The 26,465-nt window shown below is 38.8% G+C and overlaps 1 long non-coding RNA gene across 2 annotated transcripts in view; it reads right to left on the bottom strand.

Annotated features, from left to right (window-relative positions):
* Positions 1-12,881, bottom strand: part of LOC141278185 (uncharacterized) — a 99,975-nt gene extending 87,094 nt beyond the window's left edge. For both annotated transcript variants that reach the window (XR_012330528.1, XR_012330527.1), the window contains exon 1: positions 12,591-12,881. This is a non-coding gene — a long non-coding RNA (uncharacterized lncRNA). The remainder of the gene's footprint in view (positions 1-12,590) is intronic.
* Positions 12,882-26,465: the final 13,584 nt, after the last annotated feature.

The raw sequence follows: 26,465 nt of genomic DNA, 5'->3' as shown, positions 1-26,465 counted from the left end.
AGCAGAAACTAACACACCATTGTAAAGCAAATTATACTCCAATAAAGATGTAAAAAAAAAGAATCCACCTTGTAATATAGAGGACACAGGTTCGATCCCTGGTCAGGGAACTAAGATCCCACATGCCGCGGGGCAACTAACCCGCATGCCGTGACTACTTAGCTTGCGTGCCTCAACTAGAGAGCCTGTGGGCTGCAAACTGCAGAGCCCATGTGCCACAACTGGAGAAGAGAAAACCTACATGTCACAACTAGAGAGAAGTTCACATGCCTCAGTGAAAGATCCCGCATGCCTCAACGAAGATCCCGTGTGCCACAACTAAGACCCAAAGCAGCCAAAAATTAAAATAAAATAAATAAATATTAAAAAAAAAAAAGGATATGATTTCTGGAGTTAGGCTGCCTAGGTGGCATTGTTACTAGTTGCTGTATAATCCTTTACAGGTTTTTAACCTTCTAAATGATTCAGTTTTCTTATATGTACAAAGAGGAAATTTAGAATACCAACCTCAAAGGTTGTTGTGAGGATTAAATGCATTAATTAATGTAGGGCTCACAGACTAGTACCTAGCACTGAGAGAACGCTTAATGAGAGAGAGAGAGAGAACAAACCTGTAACTGTTTACATCTACAATACTGGAAAGATGAGAATTATAACCATCTCTAGTGGTGGTTGTACTTTTAAACATTGGCCTAAGAATTAGTTTCTCTCAAAATGTAAGTAAGAAAGCCTATTGTACTGACTCATTGGACACAAATGAAATCTGCGTCCAGGAAGCACATTTTGTCTTACAAGAGTTAAAGAAAACAAATAGGGTCAAAAATTCTATTTTCTGCCATAACCACTGTTTTTCTGGGTGGCTGAGAAATCACATAAGGCCCTCCTAGCAAAAGGAGAATAAATATCTCCCTTCAAATGAAGTTTAACCTAGGGTGTAAGAGATCATACCTTGGTCTCAGAAAACAGATGTGTCAGGAAATGAATCCTGAACAGGAAAGCAAAATGTGACTCCATGATTTTCTGCTTTTCCTAAGAGTTGACCAAAATACACTGTTATCTGTGCCAAAAAAACAGAAAAAATTCACACCAAATAAGATGTTGGATTGATCAACCTCTTAAACAATCTATTGACTTTGCTATTAACGAAAGAGACCACAGATTTTTAAACGGCCTCTATGGTTACTGATTTTTAAAATTCTCCATAGAGAATATTCACAGTGCTTTAGAGTTCGCCCTACTGAAGCTGCAGGGAAGTGACGGCTCACAGCATGATACTCACCAGGTCCCGAGCCCACCTCACACATCCACCTCCAGGGTCCCTTTCAACTGAGCAGCAACATCACATGTCATGGAAGAATTATCACTAGAGTGGGTCTCCTCAGTTGTCTCTGTAGTTAATGGGTTTCTAATAGCACAAACACATTCATTTTGAGAAGCAGAGCTATAAGTTGGATGTAAACCAAGGAGAAGTTTAAAGGGAAGTAACAGAAGTCTATGTCACTTCTAGAGTCAATTTGGGAGAAGTATTAGACTGTCTTGGAAAAAGTGTATTTCCATATGCAACTGACTGAATTTTTTTTTTGTTTTTGCAGTACGTGGGCCTCTTACTGCTGTGGCCTCTCCCGCTGTGGAGCACAGGCTCCGGACGCACAGGCCCAACGGCCATGGCTCACGGGCCCAGCCGCTCCGCAGCACGCGGGATCCTCCCAGACCGGGGCACGAACCTGCGTCCCCCGCATCGGCAGGCGGACTCCCAACCACTGTGCCACCAGGGAAGCCCACAACTGACTGATTTTCAGCATGGCTACTGAATTTCAGCATAAGGCACTCTATGGCTCAAAAGTGAAGACTGCCTCATACACTTCTGCACTGGAAGGCAATCCTCACCTTTATTCCCAAACTGTTCTTCACAAATCTCTCTTATTTCTTATGGGTTAGTCCAGATATATCTCTTTAAAGAATAAATGGAAACATTTTCAGCGACAGAGAATTCGTGTATCTCTTGTTTATCTTGGAAAACTGGTATTACAATTTCCAAGCAAACACAAAGTACCCCTTGCCCTCTTTGGGACCATTCCATACTATGCTCTTAAAAGCATTTACAACAGTTTGGAGACGGGATGGTGAGCTTTATAGCTCAGACATGTAAAGGAAGCACTCTCCTTTGGCATATAAAAGGTCTAGACACAGACGTATGACCTCAGTTGTAACAGCAGCCTGGCTCTGCTAGGAAGTTTTTCTTCAGCAGAAACTGTCCTGTAGATGACACAAAATCCCAAACCAAGCCTAGCAGTGTGAATGGCAAAGCAACCACGTTCTTTTAGCTCAGACCTGGCATGTACTCATTCAAAACTGCAACATACCAAATGTTTCTCATTTATCCATTAGATCGATAAACATTGATCAAGCACCTACTCAGTGCGAGGCACTATTATACAGCAATGAACAGCAGGTTGCCAACTCTCAAGGAGCTCAGGATCTACGGCAGTGATTTTTAAGGGTGGGGCTTCTTCTGACTGATGGGGGTTTGTCTTATTTCTGAAGGTCTTTAAGAAAAAGAGAGAGAGAGAGAGAGAGAGATGGAAATCAATGTACCAGGTTTATAGCTTAGATCTCCAGGGAATGTTGGTGGGTCTTCAGACTTGCTCCACTCTGTCCGTTCTCTATTTGAGAAACGCTCAAGATAGTGAAGACAGGGAAGGGGCAGCACCAGGCCTCTTTAAAAATCTGCATGTGGGAGAGACCCTACCCCTCCTTTGCATAAATACGCACAGAAGCCCTGTCCAGCTATAAGCATCCAGCCTCCGCTTATTCGGGTGTGAGGACTGAAGTCAGCATCGCAGTGTCTCTGGTATTTTGAATTGGCAAAGATGGCCAGGGAAACCCCACAGAGGTTTCACAGTTGCATGACTATTGCCAATGAAGTGACTCACTCGCCTCAGAATGCGTTGCTAACTGTGAGGTCAACTTCAGAGCAGGCCACAGCAGTCAGCTAGAGCACCAAGGGTGGGAGATGAAGTCTTCAAACATAAGAGAGAATCTTTCCAGTCAAACAGTAAAAGAGAAGTATGGCTACAGAAAATATATTGGACTTTTACCACAATTTATGAACAGAATCAACTTTAGGCGAGTTCGTACTGATTTTAGGAGATTGAATAAAAATAAACATATTTATTTTTTCTGCTAGGGATATAAGTAAGTTTATAGAAAAATAGCAAACAGAGGGGCTTCCCCGGTGGCGCGGTGGTTGAGGGTCCGCCTGCCGATGCAGGGGACGCAGGTTCGTGCCCCGGTCCGGGAGGGTCCCGCGTGCCGCGGAGTCTGCGCGTCCGAAGCCTGTGCTCCGCAATGGGAGAGGCCGCAGCGGTGAGGGGGCCGCGTACCGCAAAAAAAAAAAAAAAAAAAAAAAATAGCAGACAGAGACTATAAAAGAAACTGAATGACCTTATGTAGGAATTTTGATCTTCTCTAGTGATGCCCTAACATGCTATTTTTTTCTGCCATTCTACTGAGTGAAATGTCCACTAACCAGTTCCATGTGCTTTATCAGGGCCATCGTTAAGATCTGCCCTTCAGGAATTTCACCTTACTAATTCTTCTGAATCATCAAAAACAAATGTTCAATGCTGCTTTGGGATCAATCCAATTTTACTGACTACTGGATGACTCTCTTCACGGAAAATCAAGGCAGAATTTGACCAAAGACTGGACGAGGAGGACTCTTTCCCAGCTTCATTTTTGAGTTGCTTCTTTAATTGACAAGTTATAACTTCGGATAACCAAGATACAGAAAGGTTTTATGATAGAATATTTTTAAAAGAAGAGTGAAAATAATGTTTCTTGAGTTGCCAGATTGGGGGTGACAGGCTAGTGAACACTAGGGACAGACACCTTAAAAACAATGAATGGTAATGACCTCTTTTATGGGAAGTCTGCCTTCCCTAACCCCACCCTGTTGGTAAAGGCCCTTTGCCTACTAAGCAGCGTTACCGAGTGAGGACACAGAAAAGTGCTGACTCTATTCTCCACCCACTACAAGGTAGATTTCATGTAGGCAGAACTTTTGATTGTGTTATTCACAGCCATATACCCAATATCAGGAATAATGCATAACACACAGTCCACACAGAAGACATATCTGTGAATGCACTGAACAGATTAAGTGGCAGTTTCTTCCTCAATAAGGATATTGTGATTCGATTTGCCAAAGAAGCTTAACTTCTGTCTAATTGATGGCTCTTTAGTATTTGAAGGACTCACAGACCCAAGCTGCTTTGACACAGGGTTTTTCTGATAATTTATATATTTCTTTTTGGTCAAGTGTATGTAGGATTATTATAACCAAGCTTGGTATGGGAAGTAGTGAAGTCCAAGCCATAAGCACTGCTTGGGAATTTTACATTGAATTTAGCAGGTCACCAAAGGTGGTGAGGTCAGAGGCAAAATCTGAGGGAAGGTCTTTAAATAAAAAGTCTAAGCTAGAAGGAGAGTCAGCAAAAACCAAAACTGAGTCAGGATGTGGGTTGAAAAGTGAAGCTGGGTAACATCATTATCGAAGTCCTAGGTCAGGTGGGTTCAGGACAAGAGAGGACTTCCGGTTGCTTCCCTCCTGATAGTAGGAGGGGAGAGCAGAAGCCAGTCACTAAAGATGGGGAGGGGAGATAGGGATCCAGGTAAAATAATTAGTGGGTAGGAGCTGACATAAAATAACTCTGTGGTTATAAGTTGAGCCTTCCTTTCTCATGGTGACTGGGGCTTGGAAAAAAATGGTCATGCATAAATTTCAAGTTTTCTATTAGAAATAAATTGCTTTAGAAATAGTGTATTCCACCAAAGTAAATAACTTTATGGACTAAAATAAACATTAAACACACACACACACAAAAACCCTCTAAATTCTATAAGGTGAGTGTATCTTTCCTTTCTAGTTTTTGGCTATTACTAAGAGTGATCACCAAAACCAAAATTAATTTGGAGGCAGAAGTCTCCAGCAGTTGAATAATCAGTTTGGGGACTTCCAACTAAAAGTTCCTAGTACATTATTTAGGCTGCCAGCTTATTTACTCCCTGTATGAAATCTTTCCTCTTCATTGGATCAAGCAAGACCTCTATTCAGCTGTTTATTCTTTTTTTTTTTTTTTTCAGTTCACTGAACAACTCTCAAATCTTCTTTCTTTCTAAAATTTTGAGGCAGTAAGTCAAAGAAAAGGGGAATAAATGAGAACTATGTAGACTCTCTTGTATACATCTGTAGTAATTCTACTAATTAGGGAATACCTTTTCAATTAAAAACTACAAAGTAGTCCAAATCAAAATTTTGCTCTCCTGCCCTCCTCAACCCCCATGAGGGCCTTTTCAAACAGCATCTATTTGAGGTACCTACTTATAGCTACTTGTCAGTTAACAATTCTTAGTTGGTCCCCATTAGTAACATTTCTGCTCTAGGTAGCTGGAAATCTATCTTTAAGCACATAATTAGTGAGTTGAACACTATACGAAGCAGCAAATTAAACAAGAAGTCATTTCAGCAAGCTTAATTATTTTTTTAACGACGTTTTTTTTAACTCCACATTTGTTTATTTATTTATTTTGGGCTGTGTTGGGTCTTCGTTTCTGTGCAAGGGCTTTCTCTAGTTGCGGCGAGCGGGGGCCACTCTTTCATCGCGGTGCGCAGGCCTCTCACTATCGCGGCCTCTCTTGTTGCGGAGCACAGGATCCAGACGTGCAGGCTCAGTAGTTGTGGCTCACGGGCCTAGTTGCTCCGTGGCATGTGGGATCTTCCCAGACCAGAGCTCGAACCCGTGTCCCCTGCATTAGCAGGCAGATTCTCAACCACTGCGCCACCAGGGAAGTCCCCAAGCTGAATTATTTTTTACAGTTCTTGCAAATAATATAGATCTCCTGGATACAGTTTTTAAAAATTAAAGTAAATAGCCATGCATTTAACCTACTGTCCTTTCTGATCAAGAATAGCTAGTATTATGCTATAGTCCACTCCCTGGTTTTTATTTTTCATTCCCCTAAAAATTTACATCCAAATGATAACTTTCTTAAAGATTCGATAGCAATTTTTTCTCCAAACTTAACCTATAATATTTTGAAATATTTTTGAGTTAATCTTTGACCTTCACTCATGGAGTGAGGAAAATAATCAAGAAATAGTATGAGGCTGTCTTAAGACGTGGAAAAATGACATTTTCTTCTTATTTTCTGAGCAACGGAACACAGTCTGTAACATTTTCAAAGCTTTCTTTTCCACACAGCAGGCTCCAGACTAATATTTCTAATATATATATTCAACAGAAAACAGAATCACTCATAAAAGGATTTTTCAAAACTCTATTTTCTGGGCTTACCTGGTGGCGCAGTGGTTGAGGGTCCGCCTGCCGATGCAGGGGACACGGGTTTGTGCGCCGGTCCGGGACGCGGAGCGGCTGGGCCCGTGAGCCATGGCCACCGAGCCTGCCACCGGCGTCCAGAGCCTGTGCTCCACAATGGGAGAGGCCACAACAGTGAGAGGCCCGCATACCGAAAAAAAAAAAAAAAAAAAAAAAACTCTATTTTCTAACAGTCAGTGTTTTGTTTTTCTATTCCTGGGAATGACAACTGCTCAAATTTCTTAAGATTCCTCTGGCTTTTGCCAATACATTTATTTCATTTAATGATGGGCATGCAGGAAAAAAAGTTTGGTTCATACTGTGACTGCAAAACCACACGCAGCTTTTTTTTTTTTTTTTGGCTGCGCTGGGTCTTCATTGCTGCGTGCGGGCTTTCTTCTAGTTGTGGCAAGCGGGGGCTGCTCTTCATTCTCTGCGCTGCAGTGCGCGGGCTTCTCTTGCTGCGGAGCATGGGCTCTTGGCACGCGGGCTTCAGTAGTTGTGGCTCGTGGGCTCAGAAGTTGTGGCTCGCGGGCTCAGTGGTTGTGGCTCCCGGGCTCTGGAGTGCAGGCTCAGTTGTGGCACACAGGCTTAGTTGATCCACGACATGTGGGATCTTCCCAGATCAGGGCTCGAACCCATGATCCCTGCATTGGCAGTGGGTTCTTAACCACTGCACCACCAGGGAAGTCCTGCAAGTTATGTTTTTATATGACTGAAAGTCAGCAAAATTTAAAAAAACAACTAAATTTACTTACTATTGTACATATCTAAGTATTCTGTTGATGGATCAACAATGTTTTGATGAGTAATGAAGTAAAAATATGTACAATTCATAAACTAGTACATATTTTTAATAGATTTATTTTTCTTGCCTTTATTTCAACAGGCTCACTAATTATGTTGCTTATTCAAGATTTTTTTACATAATGTATGTTCTATTGACATCAATAGAAACGATTAAAAATATAAACATGATAATTTCCAAAATGTGAATGTATTTTTGTCAAAATTACATATGAAAATAAATATAAATAAATGAAGAATTTTTCATATATATCTTCAAAAATAGTTATTTCACTTTTTAAATATTCAAAATTATGAGATAAAACACGTTACAGTAAATGAATATCAAAAATTTAAGTTATTAGTTTAATAAAGACTTTAATTTTGAAAATTTTTAATTTATTCTTATGAAGTATTTTTATAAAAATAAGACTATTTGAAATTTAGTGCTCAACCTCCACTTAGTTGCTAATGTAAAGAACTGGCTTCACCATGTTACAGCTAGACCTATAAGAGTAGCATGAATTATTATTATTTTTTTTATTACTACTATTATCTATAGTATGCACAAGTCCAGAGACCAAATGTGTTAGAATTTTGGGTTTAATGATAACCTTTTACAAGAATCCTCAGGTATATTGCTCCTTGGCTTTGGGGCATTTTTCTCTGGAAATAATATTTATTGAGGGCTTCCTGTGCTCATGCCCTGGGCAAGTCTTTTATATGTTTTATCTCATTAATTAACCTAACCCAATGATGGTGCTGTTATTATCCCCATTTACAGAGGAGGCACAGAGAGGTCAGGAACCTTGCTCAGGTTCACACAGCTGATAAGTGGTGGTGTCAGGGTTTGAGCTCTGGTATTCTGACTCCAGGTGCTTAGTAATTAAATTAGTATAGTGCCTCTCTGGCAAGAAGCAAGGCTGGCCCTTTTTATAGGTTTTTTTTTTAAATTAATTAATTTATTTTTGCTGCGTTGGGTCTTCATTGCTGCATGCAGGCTTTCTCCAGTTGCCGTGAGCAGGGGCTACTCTTTGTTGTGGTGTGCAGGCTTCTCATTGTGGTGGCTTCTCTTGTTGCAGAGCACGGGCTCTAGGTGTTCAGGCTTCCGTAGTTGTGGCATGCAGGCTCAGTAGTTGTGGCACACGGGCTTAGTTGCTCTGCGGCATGTGGGATCTTCCCCAGGGCTCGAACTCGTGTCCCCTGCGTTGGATCCTTCCTACTTTGAAGGAGTGTCCATATTCAACACAGCAGTGGCAGAATCCACCAGTTTTTGTGGCTTTGGAGTACTTTTTCTTTCAAGGAAATAGGTTAAGAGATGTGGAAAAGCATTTATTTGGGCCACAAGAACATTTGTACTGGTGCTGAGCTCCAGACCCTAAGTGAAAGAGTTGCCTGTGAGTTTTAAAATCATTCTGAATGTGGATCTAGGACATGCAGGGTTCTCAAAAGTTTAAGGGCTCCACAGCAGAAACACCTTTAACTCAAGCCCAAGGGCATTACTATCCATTACCCATCACACTGTCTCCTACATAGCAGGGTATAATTAATGTTGCAGTTGTTACAGAAGTTGGTGTCCAATTATACAGGTCTGGGGTGAAGAACACATAAGTAAGTAAAGCACAGTGGTAGTGTTTGAAGGCTGCTGATGGGGAGGTTTAATAATTCCAGAAAAATCAGTATTGTGAAAAAAGAGGTTGAATTTATCTCTAAACATTGTAAATTTGAAGTATTGGTAGAATTCCTCTGAGGAAGTCTGTTAAGCAACTGGACATCTTGGGCTAAATCAAAATAAACTGATTAATAAGGGCTGAAATATCAAGAATCATGCCTAGTTTTTTTGAAAAGTTTTAAAAATCCCAAAGAATAATGCAAAGGATACCCAATCTAATGATGGCAGAGTAAAGTGGGCATTTACTTCTTCTATTCCACAGAATGAGAACTAAAAATCAAAATTCCATTTTTGGTAAAAATGGAAACATAAAAGTCTCTAAAAATACAGGATAGGTTTGGGGGCTGTTCACACATGGGAATAAAGCAAGGTCACATGAAGGAAGAATCAGGTAGAGGAAATCATGGCAGTAGGTCTCAGGAAAAAAAAAATAAATAAAAACAGTTTTTTAAAAGAGAGGAATAGAACCTGTGTCCTGATTGCTAAAGCCTTTGTTTTTAACAGCAGGATGGTGTTATACACACTGGGGGAAGAGGTAAATAAGGGTGGAGCTAAAAAAATGATCACACAAACAAGCAATATTTTCAGGAAGCTGTCTCTGTACCAACAAAGCAGAAGAGAGAACGCACGTCAAAAAAAATGCCAAGGCTGGGAAAAGTAATTCCTATATAAACTCCCCACAAGTTCACGGATCGTTAGGAAGTCCCAGGTAGCCTGGAATATAGTGCCAATTCCACGTGAATTTTCTGTCAATACCTGACCCAGAAAAACTTTACTTCCTTTATAAATGAATAGTGAACATAGAAGACCAGCACAGTATCTATAAAAAATCCTACAGGAATGGAGAAAGAAAAATATGAAACAAAAGTCAAATAAAGAAGAGCCACCAGAAAAAAAATCACAGGACAGATAAAAATTATCACAAAATATTCCATCAGGAATTGTTCCCCAGAGTTAATTAATTAATCATCCTTATAAAAAAGACTAAACAAAAATATACGTGTTCCAGGATGAGATGCTGACACTAAAGGAAACAAAACGTGAACTGAAGGGCTCAGAAAAGAAGAAACAAAATATTAAAATGAAGATAAAATTGGAAGAAACATGACAGAATAAATAGCGTTAAAAACACAAGGACAGAAGTAGATATTGATGTGAAACAAGAAAAATAAAAAGTAAATCATAATAGTTTAAAATTTGAGAGAAAATGACAAGAAGGATAGATAACGGAGATTCAACGTATACATAATTGGAATGCCCAAAGAAGAAATCTGGAAATTAAACATGATAAATTTGTTTTAAAAATTCAAGAAAACATTTCTAAAAATAAGGAAGACTTTAAAAAATTAAATATTGATATAGCACACCATTTTGGGAATACTGACCCAGCAAAGTCCACATGAGTCTTATCCCAGTTAAAAGGAGTTCAAATATAAAGAAACATTCCTTTGGGCAGTCAAAAAATAATCAAATGATTATTAAACACATGAAAAGTTGCCTCCTTCTCTTACAATAAGAAATACAAATTAGAATTGCACCGACATATAATTTTCTACTTATAAGATGAGGGGAAAAAATTGGATAATGTATCCCATTGGTGATGGTGTATAGAAACAGGCACACTTACATATGACTAGCCAAAGTGTAAATCAGCATGACCCTATGATAAGAAACTTGGCTATATCTATACAAACTTCAAATGCATAGCACCTACACACAGCAATTCCTCTTTCAGAAATTTATCCTATATCTTACAAATTTGAAATAACATAGTATAAGTTATTCTTTGCTGCATTATTTGTAAGAGAAAACAATTAGAAATAACATGCACACACACACACACATACACATCCATACAACAGAATACTATACAGTCTTCAAAATGAATGAGGAAGCTCTTTATATACTTAATATGGAATCATCTTCAAGGTACACTGTGAAGCAAAAGAAATTAGGGAGTGGAACAACTAGAAAGTACACTATTATTTAAGGGAAAAATAATAAAAGGAGATATTGCTTGTGTACATGAGTGTGCTATATCTATTCTTGTGAATCCCTGGAAGAATACACAAAACAACCGATAACACGAGTGGCCTCTGGAGACAGGAGCAGGGACAGAGTAGAAGAATAAATAAATGTGAGATACAAAATTCTGAAATGACATTAAAACTCTTATATGCATTTACATGCTATTCAGGTCTAGAAACTGAAACCTGACTCCAGGATCTGAACTTTCACCCTTTATTTCCCTCATAATTATTATCCTGGCTGAAACAGAGTAATCCCTGCCTCCGGATATTGATTTGAAGGTAATTTATGTACCACACTGAGTTTTCATCTAACCTAGAATAGATGCACAGTAAATCTTAGTTCATCCTCCCACATGGATGTGGCAGTTATGTACATTAAAAAGAAACTAAACTTATGAATATGTCAATTGTCACCTGGATGTTGGGTGAAGTGTATACTAATCCATCATGAAAGTACATGGGAAATAGAACCTGAAAAAAACTAGGAAGCATGTGTGTGCACCTGTACGTAAATTTGGGGGTATAGTTTGTTGACTAGATTTAACCATAACACACATTACAACACCTTTGAGTTTCCTATTTTAGTCAATTACACCAAAAAATTTCCATCAACACATGATATTTTTCCTGACCTCTGTGTCATGTTCAAATTAGTTTCATTTTAAAGATGAGGAATTGAGGCTCAAATATTTTAGCTGATTGCCCAACATCACACAACTTGAGGCAGAGGCCAGTTCTTGTCACTCTAAGTCAAGGTTTCTTTTGACCAAACTCCAGTTGTCTAAATGCAATATACCAGTAATAATATTCGTCTGTCACAGTTAATACTACTGACCCAAACAAAGGATGAATTAGGAAGAAAGTTTGTTTATGACTTGATCATTCGCCAAACTCACTCATTAGAATTTATCTGGAGGCAAACTTTCACCCTCGCAGACCTTCTGGACTCAGAGTATATGAGGTCATGAAACCCACACTCCTCAATTTACACGAGTGGTAGTGATTCATCCAGATTGAGTCATTATCTCCCTCCCCAGACCGTCTAATGACCAATTTCACACATGAGAAATAACTGGGCAAGCTACAGTTAAGGATTATTTCTCTACAGGAGAAATAGGAGATAAAATGAGTTTCTTAAGGGACAAATCCTTGGACGTTTGACTCATTTGCAAGAAAGGAAAGGTATATTTTTCTACACATTCCATTAGTACCCAATTCAACAAATAAAGCCACAAACACAGCACACCCACTATTTGGTAATGCATATGTAAATTCTTATTTTGGTGTCTTTTGACTCAAGAGGGAACTAAGAAGGGGGTCTGATCTATTTCAGGTCCCAAATTAAATATAACCAATTTAAAATTAATCAACACAGTATTTATAAATAAAACAAGACTCAGTTGAGCTGGTAACACTTCCTCCCAGTCGCCCACTCTCTGAAGTGTTGCAAGCTAACCTTTAGGCCTAAAAATAGGGCAGCCTTGCTGAGTCACTAATAAATTTCAGCCTTATACCTCCCAAGAAGATAAAATGCTCTTCAACAATACTTAACACCTCATCTTCCTGAGCCCACCTTCTGGTCATGAAACCAGACCAAATCCATGATGGTTCCAGAAAGCTATTTTTGGCATATTAGACCACTGCCAGTGACTTAGAGGCACCCCACTCCCTTTGGTAGAGAGAAGGGACTTCCCACCATACAGAAGTATAAATGAGATTGCCTACCTTATCTCCATCAGTCACCAGATTCCCCTTATCAGTGGTTTATTTTGATAAGAGCCTTCATGCTTATGGTTAGTCAGAGATCCAGACAGACTCACTAAGTTGGGAAGAGACTCAGATGTCACAAAACCCAGGTTTCTCATTGTACACCTGAAGAAAACAACAAACACAGGACTGTCAGAAACAGTCTCATATGCAGCTAGTTAAAAAAAAAAAAAATTAACTCCAGAGTTCCAGTTGTTATTATCCTATAATTTCTCAACAGCATGGCAAGATGAAATCCAGTGAATAATATAAAATGACTTTATATAGGAGGTTTGGATTAACATATACACACTACTATATATAAAATAGATAACCAACAAGGACCTACTCTATAGCACAGGGAACTATACTCAGTATTTTGTAATAACCTATAAGGGAAGAGGATCTGAAGAAGAATATATATATGCGGCGGGCCGTTTCTGACCGGCAGAATAACGAGCCGCCACACGCAAGATTCTTCTCGTATCACACTTTATTGGAGCACAGCTTGGTTGAAGAAAGATGGAAGGAAGACCCCGCAATCCTAGAGCAGTCTGCTTATATAGGGATTAAGAACATGTGTCGCTCTGTGATTGGCTTTCGCCGATGGTGCGATTTGTGAGCCAGCATCGGATAGGTCGCTACTTTAAAACCTCATTAGTATACTTAGCGCAAGCGCAGTGGCCACAGGAAGGATGACTCAGCTTATTTCAGCTTCCTGCTGCGTAGCAGTTAGCTGACCGCGCCCTACATATATACATATGTGTAACTGAATCTCTCTGCTGTACACCTGAAACCAACACAATACTGTAAATCAATTATGCTTTAATAAAAAATAAAATGGCTTCATATTCACACATTCATTCATTCATTCAATAAATATTCAGCACCAATTTGTGCAAGTTCCTGTACTAGGTGCTGAGGATACCACAAGGAACACAACTGACATGGTTTCTGCCTTCTCAGGACTTAGTTTAGTAGGTCACCAAGACAATAAGAAAGGCAATTATGGTAGTATGATATTATATGAGAGGGAAGTTCAGGAGTGTTGCAAGAGACTATGGGCAGAAAAACGGGTAGAGAAGGAGAGGGAAAAGATTCCTAACCTGGATTCAGACATCAAGGAAGATTTTCTGGAGGAAGCTAACACCTAAGCTAAGACCTGAATGATGAGTTAAGTGTTAACTTGGTAACAAGGATGGGAGTAAAAAGTATGAGTATCCCAAGCAAAATCCAAAGACCCAGAAATAAGTGAAATAAAGCAGGTCAAATGAACCAAAAACCACTCAGTCTGACAGGAGCCCAGATGAGCCAGGACAGCACGGTGAGCCATGGGTTGGAGAAATAAGCAAGGGTCAGATCATAAAACGCAATTATTATACGCTGCATTAGGGAGTTTGGACTTTTGTCTAAGAGCTTTGAAACCCAATAAAGAATTTTAGCATCTGAGAAAGATTACTGAGGTTACAGTCTATGTGGGAGAAGAATTAGAAGAGACAAGACTTAAGGCAAAGATGCCAGTTATGGAGGGTCTGCTCAGGCACCAGGGCAAGCAATGTGGTAGTCTGGATTTAAAATAGTGAACACATTTCAGAAATATTTATGCAGCTGAATGAACAGAATTGTGTTCTTACCAGGGTAAACAAGAACGTACCGAAGGGCTTATCCCTCTCCACATTTGCCTTGCTCCACAGTCCATAAATCTGAGAGATCACAGATCAAGCCAGCAATAAAGCTCCCAGAATAAACCACCCACCCTCTACTGCTGCCAGGTTGGAGTCTTCTGGATTTATAGCATGAAGGCTAACAAAAGCCTTCCTCTCTCACTAGCATTCAGCCTACAGATATTTATGGAGGGTCTGCTATGTTTCAAGCATTAGTCCAGGTCTTGGGAGTAGAAATAAAAAGGACACAGTATACATACTTAAAGACTCCTGTATCGTAGGGGAGACAGATATGTAAACAGGCCGTCATAAAACAATGTCATAAGTGAAGTAACAGTGACTGTGAGTATGCAGAAGCACATAATTCAACTAAGGAAATCATTAAAGCCTTCATGGTGGCTTCGTAGAAGGCTTCTAGGGTTGATTCATAAAAAATAAGCAGGAACAGATAGAAGAGAGGAGGAGAAGGAAAAGGTGGCATTAATAAAGGCCTGAAAGTGAAGAGTAGCATGGTTTCTGGATGAGAGATACAGGCAATAACATGCAGCTAAAGCATGAAGTGAGAGACAGAGTGTTGTAAGATAAAGCTTAAGAGGTTCATAAGAAAGGTCTGGTGGGACATGGTAAGGACCTTAGATTTATTTTATCCACCGGAAATTGGAGAGTTGTTGAAAATGGAAAAAAAAAGAATAGAATCAGATTTATGTTTCAGATACTGAAATTGTGGTATCTGTACAGAGAATGGGATTTGAAAGACCATATCCAAAAGCAAAGATGCAGGTTAGGAGGCTCTTGAAGTAACCACAAAAAGAAATGATGAAAATCTCACCAGAGCTGATAATAAGGATGGAGAACAAAATGAATGCAAGAAGTTCTTAGAAGAAAGCATTGACAGAATTTTGTAATACAGCAAGTCCCCTACATACGAACCTTCAAGTTGTGAACTTTCAAAGATGCAAATGTGTGTTCATGTGTCCAATCACGTAAGTTAGTTCAAGTATCTGGTGTACATTGTCACGTGCGTGCATCCTGTATAAGTAGTTGTGTTTTTGTGTACTTTACTGTACAGTACCATATAGAGTACAGTATCTTTATTTCAAGCCTAGGATGTCTGAAAGAAGCGTAAAAGCAGCGGTGATGTAGCTGGTACTGCTAAGAAGCGCCAAGAAATAACGATGAAAACAAAAGTGAAAGTAATTGAGGGAGTGGAGCGACAAGAGGAAGTAACTGAAGAACCAAAGAGATTCACGACACAGGAAATGGCAAGGGGATTTCTTTATTTGAGGGGGCACTGTTAGTTTTTGAGGCACAGGACCTGAACATAGAATGGTACACGAAGGTTGCAAAAGCCATTCAGAATGCAATCCAGTGCTACCGTGTCATCTGTGACGAGAAAAAAAGAGCTACTACCCAGACATCACTGGACCGTTTTTTCAAGAGGGTAGATAGAATTGATTCCAGCAAGGAACCCGAACCTGTGCCAACAACGTCAGGCATGAGTGAAGTTGCAGTTTGCCATCCGTCTCCTATTGCTGACGATCCTTTAGCTCTACCATGTCCCGCCTCCTCTCCCTCCTCCGGTCCGTAACTCTTCTTGCCTGTTCACTCGATGCTACCCCTTGTATGCCAGCTGTTATGCTGTACTACTGTACTTTTCACGGTACTATACTGTAAGATTTAAAATGCTTTTTTGTGTTTGTTTTTATATATTATTTGTGTGCAAAGTATTATAAACCTATTACAGTACAGTACTATACAGCCGGTTGTGTTAGTTGGGTACCTAGGCTAACTTTGTTGGACTTACGAACGCACTTTCAGAACGGGACTTGTTTGTATTTGCATGCAGGGGACTTACTGTAGGTTGGATTGGAGTTGGTAAGAGAGCAGAAGAAAAAGGGTGATTAGTTTCTAACTTGGGGAAATGGGTGGGTCCTACAACTGAGATAGAGAATACTGAAGATGAGTTCACTTTGCATATTGAGTTAGAAGTGTCTAGGTAACATATACATGGAGATCTAACATGTTGATATATATGTGTGTGTGAGAGTCCAGATCATCAAAATTATACAGAATTTGGAGTTATCAGCATATAGGTGGTAATAAAAATGTTAGGAATAAATGGAATCATCTATTTGCTTGTCTAATGGATCAAATGTATATTAAGTATTTTGTATGCACATAGGAACATTACATAGAGTGAGAAGAACCAGGATGAGAACAGAACCCTGACAGCTAAAAAGACTAACATTCAAGAGGTGAAAGAAGGCAGAAGATTCTACAAGTGAAACAGAGGAGAAACCATCAGACAGTTTCAAGGAGAACCAAATAGTGTGGGTATCATAGAAGTCAAGACAGTAGAAATAAGAATCAACAATTCCCATAAGGACTAAAAACGATCTTTGATTTGATGCTATAATATTTTTAGGTGATACTACTGAACAATGTCACTAGTAGCGGTCACTGACAGAAGTAGGCCATTCAAGTCAGCCTCTGTGTACACCAATGGTCAACTACCTTAGAGCTTCCAGATGCTGGTCCCCGGTCCCCTACAACTGAGAAAGTAAATTGGGTCAAATGTAACAGTTATTAAATGCCTTCTTCAGAAAAAAATATGTGCTTGAGCTAGATGATCTTTGGTATTCCTTAAAATTCAGAGATTCTTTAATTGTTGAAATACATAATCTTCCTATTGCAAATCAAAGTAACCCTATTTTTAAATCTAGTTGGTGCATGAGGAAGAATTAGGAAAGTAAGTTCAGCTACTGAGTGAATCTACAGTATTTGGTTTTCATCATTTTAATACCAGTGGGAGGAGTATGCATAGCAAGGGATACCAGTCCCATCTCAAAAATGTTTTTCTGAATCTATATAGTTCCTGTGTTTAGAGAACGAGAGTTCAGATAATAAGGGATATCTGTATCATATTATGTCTTAAATGTTGTCTTGTGCAATGCAGAAGCTTAAATTAAGAATTTCATTTTTCCTTTGAAGCCAGTCAAAGCAAAGGAACTCTCCAAAATAATGTCGAGAAAACACAGACTCTTCTATAACATGGAACGAGTGCTGGACCAGGAGTCAAGAGAACGAGTACTCCAGCCAACAGTAATCTGCTTGGTGGTCTTAGGGAACCCAGCTAACTCTCTGGATCGTAGATTTCTCATCTGTAAAATCTAGTTGGACCAGATAACTTCTCAGAGGCCTCCCAACCATTAGTCTATCTGCTTATAGGCATGATTACACACTATGCCTTGCTATGACCATTGATATACAAATCCATTATCTCAAAGGGTATTCCAAGAGTTGCAAGAAGGCATGTGGTTTACCCCTGGCTTTGGAAAGTCCTATATTCCTTCCAAATAGGAAAGCAAAGTGAGAGGTGAAACTTCCGTTTTCCTGCAAGATGAGAAAACTCATTTATAAGTCTGAGGCAATAAGTGTCAGTCTCATAATAAACACCCTCCTAGGAATTAACTTCAACCAGAAAAATCAAAGGTCCCCAGAGGAACACAGAACCTTTATCAAAGTTTTGCTCTTAAATACCTACCAAGTTGCTGTTACATTGTTTGAAATGCATATCTCATTAAATCACAAACTTTGTGCTGAGCCCAAGAGAGATTTTCACGAGTGAAACTGCAATGTTCTGAGAGCCCTCTCTGAAGGAGACCTCACAGAGTTTCAAATAATTAAAGCATTCACACTTCAGAAGCAGGAAATAGAGTGAAAGGCTTTCAAACATATCTTGTTTTTGCAAGCTTAGCGAAAGGTTGACACAAAGCAATGGAAGAACAAAAGAGATAATTATCTAGAAACACTTGGACATGAAATTTGAAAAATCCAATCATCTAGCTCCTGAAAATTCTATTTTAAACTTTCATTTTCTTTTAAAAGTAACATAAGTACATTAAAAAATACTGAAAAATAGAAAACAAGGGGCAAGTTTTATCTTCCCTTTCCCCCAAATCAAATAAATGACATGAAGGCAGGCAAGGAAACAAAAGAAAAATTTTATGTACTTGAAAATACACTGAGGATGTACATAATTAATAGATAGATACCATTTATTGAACACATATTTTGTGCCTGGGACTGGAAAAAAAAATCATAAACCTTTGTAGATACAATCAAAACTGTCCTAAGATCAAGTCAACTTAGGGCTTCAGTGACTCCCCAAAATGTAAAAGAAAGATTAAGAGTAGAAGTAAGAAAACACAACGTGCATCTATTAGGAGTTCTTTCAGATAGAAAGCACTGGAAAATGGCACTATTCAAACACAAAAGGGTGGTTAATTTTCTATAACTAATATAAGGAATATTTGTCAGATTAGGAAATACACTGAGTACCAGTAAAAAGAAATAAATATAAATCCACACCTAGACACACCCACAATTAAACTTCAGAACACCAAAGATAAACAGATTTTTAAAGTAACCTGAGATCAAAGGCAGACAACCTTTAAAGGAACAAGAATTAGACTGATGGCAGGCTTCCCAAGAACAGTCACAGGCAAAGTGATATTTCAAAGTGCTGAGAGAAAATAACTGGCAACTTAGAATGGTCTGCCCGGCTAAATTGGCATTTAAGGGTGAAGGGGAAAATCAAGATATTTTCCAAAAATAAAGGAAGGAAGAAAGGAAGGAAGGAGGGAAGGAGGAAGGGAAGGAGGGAGGGAGGGAAAAGAGACACTAATTACTAAATGACCTTCTGTGAAAAAAATATTTTAAAAATTTAAAAATATTTTTAAAGATTAAAAGAAGGAAATTTAACACAAAGAAGGAATGAGATCCTAGAACAAAGATGAACAAGGACATTAGCAAACATTTTGATAAATCTACGCATGCATTTGAATGCATAAAAATAAAATGACAACTAAGTTGGGGGATCAAAAATTTAGCAATTCCAAAATTCTTAAAAATAACATAAAATACAAAAGTGGTGATAGAGTTAAAATATTCAGAGAAGGCATTGATTATTTCTAAGAAACAGAAAACTTCCAAATCATTGTCACATGTGTAGGAGGGAGGGATGGAATAAAGGAAACTCAGTTAATCCAGTAAAATATTGGAAGGGAGGGAGGATCAAATAAAAAGTCTAAAAATATGAATAAGATAATATGAATAATAACTAACAGTTAGGGCATTTATGTGCCAGGCACCATTCTAAGTGTTTTACAAATATCAATTCCTTTATTCTTCACAGTAACTCAGTCAAGAGTCCTATGATATTATTACTGTTATTTTACAGATGAGAAAAGTGAAGCATAGGGAGGTTAAATAATTTGATCAACAGCTAAAACTAGTAAGTGACAGAGTGGAAAGATACAAAGTATACACTAAAGTCTATACTAGTAATTACTATTTTATGCTGCTTTTAAACATGAATCCAAATATACTAGCAATCACAATAAATGAACTACATGCATTAAACTCACAAGCTAATCACAGATTCTCAGAATATATTTTTTGAAGGTCAGGAGATACAAAGATACTTGTAAAGACAATAGACAAATCTTAGTAAAGTCTATTCAAGAACAGAGAATGGATAAAGAAAAGGTGACACATATACAAGATAAATTTCAGACAAACTATTAGAACTTACAACGGTTTCAGCAAGTTTGCTAGATGGATAAAAAGCATCAATATACAAAATCAAGTGCCTTCGTCCCTATATAACCATTGGAAGTCATTTGAAGTCATTTGAAATACACTTTTTAAAAATATACTACTTCCAATCAACTGCCAAACTATGAAGTGTCTAGAAATAAATATAATAAAATATCCATTATTTTTTAAACATCTTTACTGGAGTATAATTGCTTTACAATGGTGTGTTAGTTTCTGGTGTATAACAAAGTGAATCAGCTATACATATACATACATCGCCACATCTCCTCCCTCTTGCGTCTCCCTCCCACCTTCCGTATCCCACCCCTCTAGGTGGACACAAAGCACTGAGCTGATCTCCCTGTGCTATGCGGCTGCTTCCCACTAGCTATCTATTTGACATCTGGTAGTGTATATATGTCCATGCAACTCTCTCACTTCATCTCAGCTTCCCCTTCCCCCTCCCTGTGTCCCCAAGTCCATTCTCTATGTCTGCGTCTTTATTCCTGTCCGGCCCCTAGGTTCTTCAGAACCATATTTTTTTCTTTTCTTTTTTTTAAAGAAGATGTTGGGGGTAGAAGTTTATTAATTAATTAATTTATTTTTGCTGTGTTGGGTCTTCGTTTCTGTGCGAGGGCTTTCTCTAGTGGCAGCAAGCAGGGGCCACACTTCATCGTGGTGCGTGGGCCTCTCACTATCGCGGCCTCTCTTGTTGCGGAGCACAGGCTCCAGATGAGCAGGCTCAGCAGTTGTGGCTCACAGGCCCAGTCGCTCCACAGCATGTGGGATCCTCCCAGACCAGGGTTCGAACCCGTGTTCCCTGCATTAGCAGGTGGATTCTCAACCACTGCGCCACCAGGGAAGCCCTCTTTTTTAGATTCTGTATATATGTGTTAGCATAGGGAATTTTTTTCTCTCTCTGACTTATCTCACTCTGTATGACAGACTCTAGGCCCATTCACCTCACTACAAATAACTCAATTCCGTTTCTTTTTATGGATGAGTAATATTCCATTGTATATATGTGCCACATCTTCTTTATCCATTCATCTGTCGATGGACACTTAGGTTGCTTCCATGTCCTGGCCATTGTAAACAGAGCTGCAGTGAACACTGTGGTACATGACTCTTTTTGAATTATGGTTTTCTCAGGGTATATGCCCAGTAGTGGGATTGCTGGGTCGTATGGTAGTTCTATTTTTAGTTTTTTGAGGAACCTCCATACTGTTCTCCATAGTGGCTGTATCAATTTACATTCCCAACAACACTGCAAGTGGGTTCCCATTTCTCCACACCCTCTCCAGCATTTATTGTTTGTAGATTTTTTGATGATGGCCATTCTGACTGCTGTGAAGTGATACCTCATTGTAGTCTTGATTAGCATTTCTCTAATGATTAGTGATGTTGAGCATCCTTTCATGTGTTTGTTGGCAATCTGTATATCTTCTTTGGAGAAATGTCAATTTAGGTCTTCTGCCCATTTTTGGATTGGGTTGTTTGTTTTTTCAATATTGAGCTGCATGAGCTGCTTGTACATTTTGGAGATAAATCCTTTGTCAGCTACTTTGTTTGCAAATATTTTCTCCCATTCTGAGGTTTGTCTTTTAGTCTTGTTTTATGGTTTCCTTTGCTGTGCAAAAGCTTTTAAGTTTCATTAGGTCCCATTTGTTTATTTTTGTTTTTATTTCCATTTCTCTAGGAGGTGGGTCAAAAACGATCTTGCTGCGATTTATGTCATAGAGTGTTCTGCCTATGTTTTCCTCTAAGAGTTTTATAGTGTCTGGCCTTACATTTAGGTCTTTAATCCATTTTGAGTTTCTTTTTGTGTATGGTGTTAGGGAGTGTTCTAATTTCATTCTTTTACATGTAGCTGTCCAGTTTTCCCAGCACCACTTGTTGAAGAGGCTGTTTTTTCTCCATTGTATATTCTTGCCTCCTTTATCAAAGATAAGGTGACCATATGTGCGTGGGTTTATCTCTGGGCTTTCTATCCTGTTCCACTGATCTATATTTCTGTTTTTCTGCCAGTATCATACTGTCCTGATTACTGTAGCTTTGTAGGATAGTCTGAAGTCAGGGAGCCTGATTCCTCCAGCTCCATTTTTCGTTCTCAAGATTGCTTTGGCTATTCGGGGTCTTTTGTGTTTCCATACAAATTGTGAAATATTTTGTTCTAATTCTATGAAAAATGCCAGTGGTAGTTTGGTAGGGATTGCATTGAATCTGTAGATTGCTTTGGGTAGTAGAGTCATTTTCACAAGGTTGATTCCTCCAATCCTAGAACATGGTATATCTCTCCATCTGTTTGTATCATCTTTAATTTCTTTCATCAGTGCCTTATAGTTTTCTGCATACAGGTCTTTTGTCTCCTTAGGTAGGTTTATTCCTAGGTATTTTATTCTTTTTGTTTCAGTGGTAAATGGGAGTGTTTTCTTGATTTCACTTTCAGATTTTTCATCCTTAGTGTATAGGAATGCCAGAGATTTCTGTGCATTAATTTTGCCTCCTGCTACTTTACCAAATTCATTGATTAGCTCTAGTAGTCTTCTGGTAGCGTCTTTAGGATTCTCTATGTATAGTATCATGTCATCTGCAAACAGTGACAGTTTTACTTCTTTTCCAATTTGGATTCCCTTTATTTCTTTTTCTTCTCTGATTGCTGTGGCTAAAACTTCCAAAGCTATGTTGAATAATAGTGGTGAGAGTGGGCAACCTTGTCTTGTTCCTGATCTTAGTGGGAATTGTTTCAGTTTTTCACCATTGAGAACGATGTTGACTGTGGGTTTGTCATATATGGCCTTTATTATGTTGAGAAAAGTTCCCTCTATGCCTGCTTTCTGCAGGGTTTTTATCATAAATGGGTGTTTAATTTGTCAAAAGCTTTTTCTGCACCTATTGCGATGATCATATGGTTTTTCTCCTTCAATTTTTTAATATGGTGTATCACATTGATTGATTTGCATATATTGAAGAATCCTTGTATTCCTGGGATAAAATCCACTTGATCATGGTGTATGATCCTTTTAATGTTCTGTTGGATTCTGTTTGCTAGTATTTTGTTGAGGATTTTTGCATGTATGTTCATCAGTGATATTGGCCTATAGTTTTCTTTTTTTGTGGCATCTATGTCTGGTTTTGGTATCAGGGTGATGTTCGCCTCGTAGAATGAGTTTGGGAGTGTTCCTCCCTCTGCTGTATTTTGTAAGACTTTGAGAAGAATAGGTGTTAGCTCTTCTCTAAATGTTTGATAGAATTCGCCTGTGAAGCCATCTGGTCCTGGGCTTTTGTTTGTTGGAAGATTTTTCATCACAGTTTCAATTTCAGCTCTTGTGATTGGTCTGTTCATATTTTCTATTTCTTCCTGGATCAGTCACGGCAGGTTGTGCTTTTCTAAGAATTTGTCCATTTCTTCCAGGTTGTCCATTTTATTGGTATAGTGTTGCTTGTAGTAATCTCTCATGATCTTTTGTATTTCTTCAGTGTCAGTTGTTACTTCTCCTTTTTCATTTCTAATTCTATTGATTTGAGTCTTCTCCCTTTTTTTCTTGATGAGTCCTGGATAGCTAGTCCCCTTATTTCAAAGATCCTCCCAGCTCTAATACTCCATTACCCAAAGCCTTCAGTAATATTTTACAATTACAATATTTTTCTTTTTGACTCATCCTCCTGATTCCTTTCTCATAAGAGTCTCAAGGCAAAGCTCCTTTGATCCATGTAGATTTTGATCTAGTTTCAAAAGGAGTTTATGCCTTTAGACTGAGGATTAGCCTGGGGATCCATCCCTACATTAACATACCATTTAGAGGACCAAGAACATTTCAGGTTTTCTTTAATTCTTAAAATCCTGTATTGGATGTACAATATTTCCATGGGACAGACTATTCTATTGTGGTTCTTGGGTTATACACTAGGGTTACCTCAGATAAATGGCAGGGTAGCCAAAACCAGTAACTATTGGAATCAGTACAGTTGATGATTCAGTACATCAATCAATTGTACTTTTGTACAAATCTCCAGTACTTTTGATTCTATTCTTTGGACTGGTTCATAATCTCTTCTTGATATTCTAGTCAGATGGGGGAGAAAAAATCAAATTTTAAAATGGTTAACCATCTCTTTGACTTCCTTAGAGGGGATCATACAAAAAAGTAATTTTTTTCAATATAACATAATACATATAATTAAATAATTAACTATGATTAATATAATAATCATTCCTGATGTCCATGGCAAACATACAAGGGAAGAGAGTAGACGCCTATTATATTGCCTGGAAAGAACTGCCAAGAAGACAAGATCTATGGCTTTTGTGCTTCACAACATGAAGTCAGCATGTTAGCATGAATTAAATTATGTAATAAACCCATTGCAGTTTTTTTTAAGGCAACAAATTTCTCTTTAAAACATAATACTTCAAGGAAATAACGATTAAACAAATATATGTAATACATTATAAATCACCCAATGAAAATTTCCTGTGATTTTTAAAGTTAGACGAAAAATGAAATAAGTATCTTGGAGGAATATGCAGTGATGCATCTAATTACTTATTACAACTTTACATTAGGTAGGCTTTACCTGTGTCTTTTCCAGTTTAGATTTCTGATACACTAGACTCATCAATTTTTTAAAAAAATGGCAGTATTCCCTCTAAAAGTCCCCCCAGTGAGCAAAGCTTTCTGTTTGATGATGGAGTTAGCAAAACCTCTCTGAAATTTATATTATTCTATGCATTGGTCCCAAAACAGTGCTGATTTTGGTTTTCAAATTCTGCAAGAGAACAACTCCTCCAGTTTTTATTTGCAGTTTCCTCTGAACCTAGGACTCTGACATAAATCCAGGGCAGCTGAGCTAATGACAGAGTGACAGCCCATATTGTATTCATACTCACCCACTCTCCCCACCCTACTGCTGATGAAAGTCGAGTGCACCAGATATCATCTTGGCCCTTTACGCAAACGCACTTCTTGTGGTTCTTCCTTCCAATCTGTCAGATATGCCCAGGCATGTCCCAAGAGCCCAGAGAATACAGATTAGACTGAAAATAAGCTATTTGACTAAAGAAGGGTCTCCAACCCCTGCCTCCCAATTTCCAGCACTGGAGCCTTATGATTCCCACCTTTGGCTTCAGGATGCCTCAGTTTTTAGAACTACTCCTGCTTCATATCACAGAGGCACTTGTGCAGCAGCTTCAAGAATAGCATCTCAAGCCTAACTGCTAGTTGCTCTCAGCCTTTGTTTATGCCATGCTCCTGCAGCCAAGTCCCTATATTTTTACTGAGCTCAGGAAGCTGGACCTCAGGCCCTGCCTTAATAACCCCTATGGGGGTCTCTGCGCCCCCAGAAACTGTGTCTATAAGCATCTCTCCCACCTCAGTGAGCTCATCACACGGAGACCTGACCCTTCCTAGGATGGTCTTGTTCAGTACCTATAAAATTTTGAGCTTTCCTTCTGATATCATCCTTCATGCAACAGCAGGAAACCAGGTTGGGTCCTATTTTGGACAGCTGTGAAATCCCAAGAGAGAAGCTCAGACTTGATTCAGTGGACAGTGGTGAGCCAGGCTAAGTGCTTAAGCAGGAATGCAACACAAGAAAGATGAGGAAGTACAGAGGCCTGCCTCCTGCACAGCCCAGGGATCACACACTTCATGCTACGATTGCCTCATCACCCACACTATCACTTATAGGGCTCTTTCTGCTCTACCCTTTCAACCCTGAAAGTGAAACAGAAATAAGCGTTCTTGAGAGCTGGCTATTCTTAGTCTCACCAAGTCTTCTCTTCTTTTTTGTGTCACTTTACATCTTCAAAACAAAAACAAAAAAACAATTTTGCTGCTGTTGAGCCCAGAATAAAAAAATTGTGATGCTAATCCTGTACTTAGAAAATATCCAGAATACTACTGAAACCATCTTGGGCATTCTCATTTATCTTAAGTTTGAGTTAATGTTTGAGTTCCAAAACAACTCGAGATGCACTTAGTAGGATGTTTTCCACTTCTTACTTAACCCACATGGGCTTTAAGGACAACAGAATCCAAGCATTGCTTATCCCTTCACACTTCGGTAGGCCAAATGTGATCTGAAAAGAGCTACTTGATATCCAAAGAAAAACTTTCTACTTTTTGAGTTTTTTTTTTCTCCCCCTTAAGAGGTAATAAGAATTCTAATGCAAACCAACTCAGAATTCTCCAAGTCTAATCAGAAACTTTAGCCACAAATATTCAACTCAGCGTGTTTCTTTGTTTGCTAGTAATGTGCCCATCTCCCTTGTACATGTTAAGAGACATTTTGTCTCCTTGGTGTAATTCCCACCCTTAAATCTGGATGTCCATTTTCATGGCCACAGCAAAGTTCAGCTAAGCCAGAGCACAATGGGCTTCAAGAGATATTGTCAGCACATTGATGTGGGTGTAGATTTTACCCTAGGTCCAAAACAGTAAAAGCAACAACTGTGGAGGTGCCCAGGGTAGAATAGAGAAGGCTGAAACTCATTGAAGGAAGGCCATTTAAAAAAAAAAGGGGCAGACTTAAAGTATAGCAGATAATACTGAGGGCTCCTAAGAAACCCTAGAAATATCAGACACAG

Source organism: Tursiops truncatus, chromosome 3 (genome assembly GCF_011762595.2).
Source record: "Tursiops truncatus isolate mTurTru1 chromosome 3, mTurTru1.mat.Y, whole genome shotgun sequence".
NCBI lineage: Eukaryota > Metazoa > Chordata > Mammalia > Artiodactyla > Delphinidae > Tursiops > Tursiops truncatus.
This window is presented reverse-complemented; position numbering and strand designations above follow the sequence as displayed.